This window comes from Dipodomys merriami, unplaced genomic scaffold, assembly GCF_024711535.1.
Source record: "Dipodomys merriami isolate MVZ:Mamm:240054 unplaced genomic scaffold, mDipMer1.0.p SCAF_58, whole genome shotgun sequence".
Taxonomy (NCBI): domain Eukaryota; kingdom Metazoa; phylum Chordata; class Mammalia; order Rodentia; family Heteromyidae; genus Dipodomys; species Dipodomys merriami.
Genome location: NW_027206157.1, coordinates 8488508 through 8499012, shown reverse-complemented (window position 1 = coordinate 8499012; position 10505 = coordinate 8488508).

The following is a 10505-nucleotide window of genomic DNA, read 5'->3' as shown; positions in this document are numbered from 1 at the left end:
CTCTTTGGGAGGCTGAGGTCTGATGGCTGTGACTGAGAGCAGCCCCGGCAGGAAAGTCCAGGAGATTCTTATCTCCCATAAACCACCTCCCTCCCCAAAACCACAGAGAAAAAAGCCAGATTTGGTGCTGTGGCTCAAGTGTAGAGCCTCAGCCTTAACAAAAGAAGCTAAGGGATAACACCCAGGCCCTGAATGCAAGCCCTAGGGCTAACACAATCATAAAATAAATGAACACTGTACACCTTCTAGCTGACTACCAAGAAAGATGTATTCAGTTTTCTCGATGGTACATTCAGCCAAATGTAAGGGGATACCTTTGATGTTCCCTCAACCCTCTCCTTCTCTCCTTTATCTGTCCAGGCTTAGGTTGCAGGACAGAATTCGGATCATCCGCTTGGATGTGAGCTTAGGTACCCTCTCCCATCCACCTCCCTTGGGGTCAAGATCCTGGATGCACTCCCTGCTGGGAGGATGAGGCACCACAGAGCTGAGGGTAGGGACCCCAACACTCACACACATACACACACGCAAACACACAAACATCCCTAAGGCAACCCAGACTAGCCCTTTCCAAAGACACTTTATCTCCTTGGATTAACTGAACTAGGAGAGGAATTTGATCCCCTGTAACTGATTATTTTAACTTAGGCTTGCTTGTTGATAAGAAATGAACGTTAGCCAACAAAAACTAAAAAAACTTTGGTGCTCGTCACCTGGGGTTCAGGCTCATGCCTGTCATCCTGGCTACATGGGAGGCTGAGATCTGAGCATCACAGTTTGAAGCCAGCCATAAGCTGGAAAGCCCATGAAAATCTACTCTCCATGGAACCACCAAAAAGCCAGAAGTGGAGCTGTTGCTCAAGTGGTTGAGCACCAGCCTTGAACAATAAAACTCAGAGAGACAGCTCCCAAATCCTCAGTTCAAGCCCACACAAAGAAATGATCCTGTCTTGTTGCCCACAGATTGCCCAGGCCTCAAGCCCGTCTCATCGAGTGTGATACAACACCTGCCCCTTGTTGGTGTATCAGGGCCTTCAGAAATCTGGTGGTGGAATCCAATCCTTCCCCTTTGTGCATTCTCAACCCACACTGGCTGGAAGGCAGAGCTTGACAAGTCTGGCAGCCTGCACAGCGGAGAGGCTCCAGCTATGCCAAGGTGATAAGAAAGGGCTTCTTGGAGACAACATAGCAGAGCATGTTCATTTCCAGCCAGGGCTGCTGGTGAGAGACTTGGTATAGATGTGCAAGACTGTCCCAAGACAGGCCTGAGGGATCACAAAAGAACAGCTATCCAGGGCTGGCATTGCGTCTTAGAGGTAGAGGGCTCACCTAGCACACAGGAAAGCCTGGGTTCGATTGCTAAGTCCTGCATACACAGAAAAAGCTGGAAGTGGCACTGTGGCTCAGCTGAAAGAGCACACCTCTGGAGACAAAGAAAGTCAGGGACAGTATCGGGGCCCTGAGGTCAGGCCCCAGGGCTGTCACCATAAAGGAGTTCTCCCAGGGACCTTGGTGACAGGTGGATGGCTATGCCCTGAAGCTCTTAGTAGATTCATCCGTGCTTTATGTCTCCTTTGACAGAGGAGAGCTGGACAATCCTGCCCTGTGCACCCCTGACCCAGTTTTCAGCAAGGCTCCCAAGGTCTTCCACCAGGACATGGAGCAGATGGCCTCGTAAGTCCTCAGGTATCGCTTTGGTGGCGCATGGGGACATTGGGCAGGCCCCAGAACTTCTAGGTGGTCTGATCTGCCCTGGAAGACCAGGCAATCCGGGGGAGGCAGATGGGAGCTTAGAGGGGATTAGTGATATGGAGTGGGCCCTTTAATCCCCATGGCCACACCCAGATTGTAGCCTCCCTTTGCTGTCTCTGAGGGAGGTAGATGGGTGTCTAGGTGGTATCATCTAGAGGAGGACTAGGTGGAAATTCTGAGGGACTAGACACCTTACGCCATGAGCCCCTGGCTCATACCTGTCATCCCACATCTGTCATCCTGGCCACTCAGGAGTCTGAAATGCAGTGGATCTCATTTCCCAGCCCTGGCAAGAAAGTCCTTCCAGCGCCTCATCTCCAATCTCCAACTGGAAGTTGCACTGTGGCTCAAGTGGCAGAACACTGGTCTTTAGGAAAATTAGACATCAGTGACAGTACCCAAGCCCTGAGTTCAAGGCTTTCAACCAAAAACAAAAACAAAAACAAAAACAAAAAACCAAACAAGAAAGAAAGATACCCCTTCCTTGCTTGCAAGAGATAGTGAAGTATTGGGGTGGTTGAGGTTGTGAGACCAGATGCTGGCCTCACAGTAGAGACATTTCTAATAACTCCCCAGGTTTACCCCAGTGTGAAGCCATAGCATGGTGGGTGGTGTCTTACCAAGAACTCCAGAGGTCGTGGCCTTTGGAAGGCAGGGAGTGGGTGAATGGGAGCAGGGGTGGGATGGTAGTTTCAATTATATGCTCTCCATCCATGGAAGATGTTTTTGGATGCTAGTGACCAATTCTGAAGTGTAGGGTTACATTTGGTTTGTGTCTTTATGAGTTGGGTTTTCCCTTGGTATAAGAAGGTGGCTGCTGAGGAGGCTACAATGCTTGATAAGAAATGTACTCCTTATCTTGCCCATGTAATTGTAATCCCTCTTCATAGTATTTTCACAATAAAAAAAGAAAGAAAGAAAAGAGCTGGAAAAAAAAAGAATTTGGGTGTAGCCGGGCGCTGCCAGTGGCTCATATCTGTCATCCTATTTACTCAGGAGGCTGAGATCTGAGAATCACGGTTCAAAGCCAGCTTGGGCAGGAAAGTCTGTAAGACTTTATCCCCTTTTAACTACCAGAAAATTGGATGTGGTGTTGTGGCACCAGTAGTAGAGCGCACACCTTCATCTGAAGAGCTGAGGACCTTCTGGCAGGCCCAAAGTTCAAACCCCATAACCTACAACCAAACAAAAGGTAGCTGAATTTTCTGCATAACAATGTGTACAGTAGAAATGCCATGATGTGTTGTGAACCATTCCAGACATGTGAGAGGCTCTGACTTTTGTCTGCAGTTGGTCTGATGATGATAGTGACATCATCTCTGAGGTGGAATATTCAGGGTGCTCAGGGACTGCTGAGGCTTTGGGCTACCACTGTGTGTGTCTGTGTGTTCGTGTGTCTTTTGTCTGTGTGTGTCTGTGTCTGTGTGTTTGGATGTAGAAGACCTGGGCCTTGAACTCAGGGTCTAGGTGAAGTTCCTATGCTTCTGTGCTCAAGGCTAGTGCTCTAACACTTGAGCTGCAGCTCCATTTCTGGCTATTTGGTGGTTCATTGGAGATAAGAGCCTCACAGACATTTCTGTGCTGGCTGGCTTTGACCTCAGCCTTCTGAATAGCTAGGATGACAGGTGTGAGACACCAGTGCCATATTTGTGTGTGTGTGTGTGTGTGTGTGTGTGTGTGTGTGTGTTTGTGTCCCTCATCTTTCTCTGTCCCCTTCCTGGGTGCCTGTCTGCCTCTTTCTGACCTCGGATGGTGCCCCTCCTCCACACCGACTTTGTCTTTATCCTCCTATCAGGGTCTACAATGAGTCTTAAACTGCCAGAGACCTGAGTTCAAGCTTTTCTTTGGGGCCCAAGTCCAGCTGTCCAAATCTTTGGCCTCCTGCAAGGGATTCTGGGTCAACCGGGCTAGCTGCAATAAAGTCTTGCCTGTCTCTGTGTGGGGAACTCAGACATGGTATGTCCTGTCCTTTTCCTCAGCTAGACCCCTGGTTGCATGTCCCTCTCAGCAGGCTGGCAGTGGACTGGGGGAAGGAGGTTGCAGTTTCTTCCAATCTGTTCTTCAAACCTGGTTTGATATAATGGTTCAACAGAATATCTTTTCGATTTCTATTCCCAGCAGCAACATGCAAGGCGGACAAGAGGCCTTTAGTTTGGGAATTGGTATCTGCCACTCTGGTATTATTCCACATATAAGCACTGTGCAGGGGTGTCAGCCATTCAGAGTTATTGCATGAATATCTGCCTTGAGCTACCAACTCATGGACAATGTCTAAATGTCCACTCTAGGCTTCCATATGAAGAGGGGTATACTCATCCTCATCCCTAGTATTCATCTGGGTGGCCTTTTTGGAAAGTAGTCTTCACACCATAGTAAGCAGATTAATTTCGGCATCCCAAAGAAGAAGTTTGCTTGGATCCTACTCCATTTTTTTTCTTGAAATTGATACCATTCCTCAGTTTTTCATCTTGTTCCTTGTCTGAACATGAGGACCCTTGGTGTCTTCATGTGTAGCTTATTCTAGGAATGAGAAAATAGGAAACAATGCCTTCTTTGTAAATGATTTGGGAAGTATGTTATAGTGTAAGAGAACTCACTATTCAAGATATGGGCTTTAAGAGCTTTCTAGTAGCTTTCTAATGTTGGTATCCAACATTAGAAAAAATGTATAATGCAATAGTAAAATAGAAGTCCTTGGTATGACTACCTAAATTCTTGTTTTTTTAAAGACACTTGTTTTCATCTAAAAATAGGCCTGTCTATTGCCTTCAAGTGATTTTGATGATTGAAGATGCTTAATGAGAAGTCAAAATGTATTAGTAGTCCTTTACTATCAATTAAATTTCACTTTTTCTTCTTGGAAAATATAATGATCAAAGCAATAGTTCAGAATCAGCAAGCAATAGTTCAGAATCATGCTTCAAGTGCAAGTGAATCACCAGTAAGTAATCCTTGATTCCATTTTCCACAAAGTTTTGTCACAGATACAATCTGCCTGCCTTCTGTAGCTGCTTTCCTAGCCGGGACCTATTCCTTCATTGTACAGGAAAAGTGTGATTCAACTGATTTCAGTCAGATCTGTTAATAGAATTATCAAGTATTTAGATTCTTTTTTAAAATTAGTTGTGGGCCTGAACTCTGGGCCTGGGCACTGTCCTTTAGCTCTTCAAATCAAGGCAAGCGCTCTACAACTTGAGCCACAGAACCACTTCTAGATTTTTCTGTTTATGTGGTGCTGTTCTGGGAAATGGCAGAGCAGAAAGTGAAATGATGCAACTAAAAATATAAAAGCAAAATAAATTAGGATAATTATGGAGCAACCATATTGTCTATGAGAACCATGAAAGAGAAAGAGGAAAGCAGATACAGATGTGAAATGACATAGCTAGCCACAAAATCCATGCTTCTAATCAATTTACAGAGCAAACAATTTTTTTATTTTTTAAAAGAGATGGAAATAGAATTTATGTATTTACTTGAAATTAGTAAATATATTTTTAGTCGCCTACGTAAAGAGACATAGCTTTAACCAAATTACAGACAAGAATCTTAATCCTTGCGCTGGGAAGGTGGCTCAGTGGTAGAGTGCTTGTCTTGCAGCTTACTACAATGTGGAGAGTACTTTCCAAAAGGGCCACTTATATGAATACTAGGGATGAGGATGAGTATACCCCTCTTCATCGCGAAGCCTAGAGTGGACACCTAGACATTGCCCATGAGTTGGTATCTCAAGGCAGATATTCATGCAATAACTGTGAATGGCTGGACACCGCTGCACAGTGCTTATATGTGGAACATATTGCAACAGCACACACACACACACACACACACACACACACACACACACACACACATACACACACAACATCAGATTTCTTCTTAAGTATCTTTTGTATATGGTCTTAAGAAGAAATTTACATTACTAACTTGAATTTCTGACAGGACAATATCATCACTGTACATCTTGCTTCTATGCTCTCACTTTTAAATTACTATCTAAGTATGTGCACTACATATGTACAGGAAAAATTAAGAGCCACACGGGTGGCTCAGGTCTTTAATCCTACCTAATCAGAAAGACGAAATCTGATGACTGTGCTTTGAAACCAGACAAAAAAGTCCATTAGATTCTGGTTTGAAAGTAACCAGCAAAAGCTAGAAATGGAGCTGTAGTATAAGCAGTAAAAGCATTGAGAAAACAAAAACAAAAACATAACAAATTCTGGGACAGAGCCAGGCCTTGAGTTCAAGCTCCCGTATTGGCACCAAACTAGTGAATGATGAATGAATGAATGAACTAAAAATAAATTAAGTGGTCACATGTGGAGAGACAGGTAAAATGTAACAACCGTGGTGATTGGATTATGTATTATTTTGTAATAAGTCAAATTATCATTTTTAATAATCACTAATATTTTAATTGAACTTTTATGTACAATAAACCCTGAATTTTGCATTCATGTATATGTGTGTGTACATGTGCACACACGTGTGTGTGTGTGTGTGTGTGTGTGCGGTTGCAATGTTGCTTGCCAATGTGGACAGTGAGGCTGAAAAGAGCTATGTTGCAATATTGTTATTTATCAGTGTTCCGTCCTGTCATTTCAGTGGAACCAGCCTTCTGTACATTTTATTTGTAAAATAATAACATCATCATAATCAAAGCATTTACACCATTAAGTTAGATAAAAGATATCACTTTCAGCTCTTAGTATATGCTAGGAAAGAAGATACACATATAATTAGGTAGTAAGTTATTGCAGTAAGATGACTGTCAGTACAAAATATGTATTTGACCTCTTAAATTGGATATACTTTTAAGATATACTCATAGAGTAATTTTGACCAACTTGACCAAACAGGTATTATTCTCCGGTTATTCCTGTGAAACTCAAGGTGGATAAACTGTTTCCAGATTTCTGTTGAAAATAACTTTCTTTGTAAGATTGAATCTATTCACACTAAGATAATAAACACCGTATTTTTTAGGTTTGAATATCCCATCATATTGACTGAAAATCAGTATTGTGGATATGTTTGTTAGATATACATTGCAAAAACAAAAAAAAAGCATGTGTCACCTCCAGATTGTGGATGCATTTGAAGTTGTATTATACATACAAAGGTTTCTTCATTAATAGTACTTTTGTGGGAGTAACTATCACAACTTTAACAAATAAGGCTTTTTGAATATCCTTTCCAATATAAATAACATCCCAGAGTGAGTCTTGCAATTTCTGAAAACCCTTTGAATATTTTAGTGTTATTTCAGTTCATTGACTACACAGCTAAAGACATTTCTGAAATAAACGTTGTTAAAATCTGAAAATGTAAGTGGGTATATAGGCTTTTTATGCATCATTTTATGAAAAGCCAGTTTTTTATGAAAATAAAAGATATAGAATAAAAGAATGGAAGTGAATTGGGTGAGCTAATTATTAGTATAAATTTATTTTCTATTAGCAAAGTCCTTTGAATATATATGATGAAGTTAAATTATGTCCTTCGTGACACTATGCTTCAGTTATTTTTAGAATCTTTGTAGTTACGAGAGTGAATTTGTAGTATAAATAAATGTATTTGAAAATGATTAGGATTAATCTTGTTTTATGTTTCCTACTCCCAAGAAAATGAATTATTTTCAAGTGTTAACAGTTTACAATTGAATCTTCAGTATCATAAGAAATTTTGAACAAATATAGTAGTATTGATATCTTTTTTCGGGGGTGGGGGAGTCTGGTAGTGGGGCCTGAACTCTGGGCCTGGGCGCTGTGCCTCAGCTCTTCAGTTCAAGGCTAGCGGTCTTCCACTTGAGCCACAGCACCACTTGCGTTTTTTTTTTTCTTTTTGCTTATGTGGTGCTGAGGAATCGAACCCAGGGCTTCATGCACGCAAGGCAAGCGCTCTACCACTGAGCCACCTTCCCAGCCCTTAATGTCTTTTTAAACCAATTGTATTCACAAGTTGGAGAGGCTTTAATTCATGCTTAGGCCTTCTTGTCTATGATTTTTTATCCTCTCATTCCTAACATTAATAATAGGTCAGACTGCATTTTTGGTTACATGAAAGGTAAATTATTTATCTGGGGTCAAAGGTGATTTTTATATCAGTGTTGCTTTAATAGCATTTTAAAGTAGTACCTTTGTCTCAAAATGTTGGGTATAAATAGCAATCAAAATACTTCTAATGGTAAACAATTTTGTTGAGCTACATTGTGGAAATGATTGGTCCATAAGACCTGCAGTCTGTTTCCATCAGGAATTGGGGAGGTCATACTTTCAGTAAGACAGTGTTAAACAGAGTTAGGCTCCCCAGGCAGTGCAGTGTTGAGTGAAGGGATAGAATATGATTTCTGCTATTTTGACCTAGAAATCAAGAATGTTATACTTTAGCAGTTCCTTTCACCAGGGAGGTATGCATTGATTCTGAACTTCGAGTTTTCATATTACAGTTCCCTATTTTCTAACAAAGATAAACTGAAATATTATGAGTGTACACAATAATTCTGGGAATTTTTCCTAGAATTTTAGTCATAAAATAGAATGAGGTTAATTGATACAGTCAGGGATGGACCTCAGGCTAACACTTACCATGTGTGCAATATTGTACTAGTAATTACAACTCTGAAGACTTCAATATCATCATCTGAGAATTAAAAATGTAAGTAGTTCCACTTCATGAAATTATTCTGAGGATTAAATTAGATACCATAGGTAAAGTACTTGGAAAAATAATCAATTAGCATTTGGCACATTCTAACTGTTATTTTATCATGTGGTGAATTCTAACATTTTTACTGTGATTTTTATTGTGTCTCTTTTTGATGTGCAATGTCATGTATTGATATTCATTGCCTTGATCATTTTTCTGTCACTATGAGGAAAATACCTGCAAAGAAAATTTCTGAGAAGGAAACTATTTTATTGACTCATGGTTTAAGAGAACACAGTTGAAGATCAGATGTCTCCATTGTTTTTAATTATATTTTTATTATCTTAACTAGTTGTACAAGGGAATTTCCATTCAATAAATCATGATTTAAGTGTAATGGATCTTTATATAACTTTTCCCTACACTATTTTTTCTTTTTTATTTCTTTTTTATTTTATGTTATTTTTTGTGAACATACTGTACAGAGGAGTTACAATTACATGGGCAAGATAATGAGTACATTTCTTATCAAGCATTGCAGCCTCCTCCTTTGTTTACCCTTCACATCCATTCCCAGCCTCCCCTCGCCCCCTCATCCAATACACCCCCCCACCAAAGTTGATTGAAATTAATAGCAATTATCCATTTTGTTAAAGTAGATATGGTTTTCCCAAACTGATTCTCACAATTCATCTTCCATTCAACAAGTAGTAACGTGTAACAATTCCCTTTGTTTTGCTCCTTATTAAAAGTGTTTCCATTTTAATTTTTTTTAATTTAATTTAATTTTATTTGTGAACATACTGTACAGAGGAGTTACAATTACATGGGCAGGATAATGCGTACATTTCTTACCAAGCATTGCAGCCTCCTCCTTTGTTTACCCTTCACATCCCTTCCCAGCCTCCCCCCTCCCCCCCATCCTAATCCTCCTCCTTTCCCCCCCTGCCCCCCCCCGACGTTGTAAAGCTCGTTTTGGACATGACAACTTGTACTTCTCATTGTTGCAACAGGTCCACCTCTATCCTTAAACTACTGGTTATTCCCCATCTCCTCCACCAGTTATACTGACATCAAATATAGTGAAAGCAGGGGTTATACTGTGGGGGAGGGACATACAAAGCAACAAAGAGATAATCTTATAAATGCGTTAGAAACACATGCATGAAAGAAAAAAAACATTAAAATACACATCTAAGGGTTCATTTTCCTGACATCACATTATCTGACCTTTTCCGCTTGACTCATACATATACTAGATATTACAAATAAGGGAAACCATGGGACCTATGTTTCTTTGGGCCTGGCTTACTTCACTTAATATAATTTTTTCCAAGTTTTTCCATTTCCTAACAAATGGGGCAATGTCATTCTTTCTGATGGAGGTATAGAATTCCATTGTGTATATGTACCACATTTTCTTGATCCATTCATCTACTGAGGGTCATCTGGGTTGGTTCCATATCTTAGCTATGGTAAATAATGTTGCAATAAACATAGTTGTGCTGGTAGCTATAGTGTTACCTCAGGACCAATGGAATAGAATTGAAAACCCAGAAATGAACCTACAAACCTATAGCCATCTAATCTTCGATAAGGGAGCTAAAACAATAGAATGGAAGAAAGACAACCTCTTCAGTAAATGGTGCTGGCAAAATTGGTTAACTACATGTAGAAACCTAACGCTAGATCCTTATATATCACCCTTCACCAGAATCAACTCCAAATGGATCAAAGACCTTGAACTCAAAGCAGACACTCTGAAAACATTACAGAATGGAATAGGAGAAACCCTAGGTCTCCTTGGCTCAGGCCGAAATTTTCTGAATAGAGACCCGGAAACACAACAAATCAAAGAAAGGTTGGACAAATGGGATTGCATAAAGTTGCAGAGCTTCTGCAGGGCAAATGACATAGCTAGCAAGATCAATAGAAAGCCCACGGATTGGGAGAAGATCTTTACTAGCCATACAACGGACAAGGGTCTCATATCTAAAATATACTTGGAACTCAAAAAATTAAACCCCCAATAACAAATCCTCAAAGAAACAACTGCCCAATAAATAAGTGGGCTAAAGATTTAAAGAGAAACTTCTCTGAAG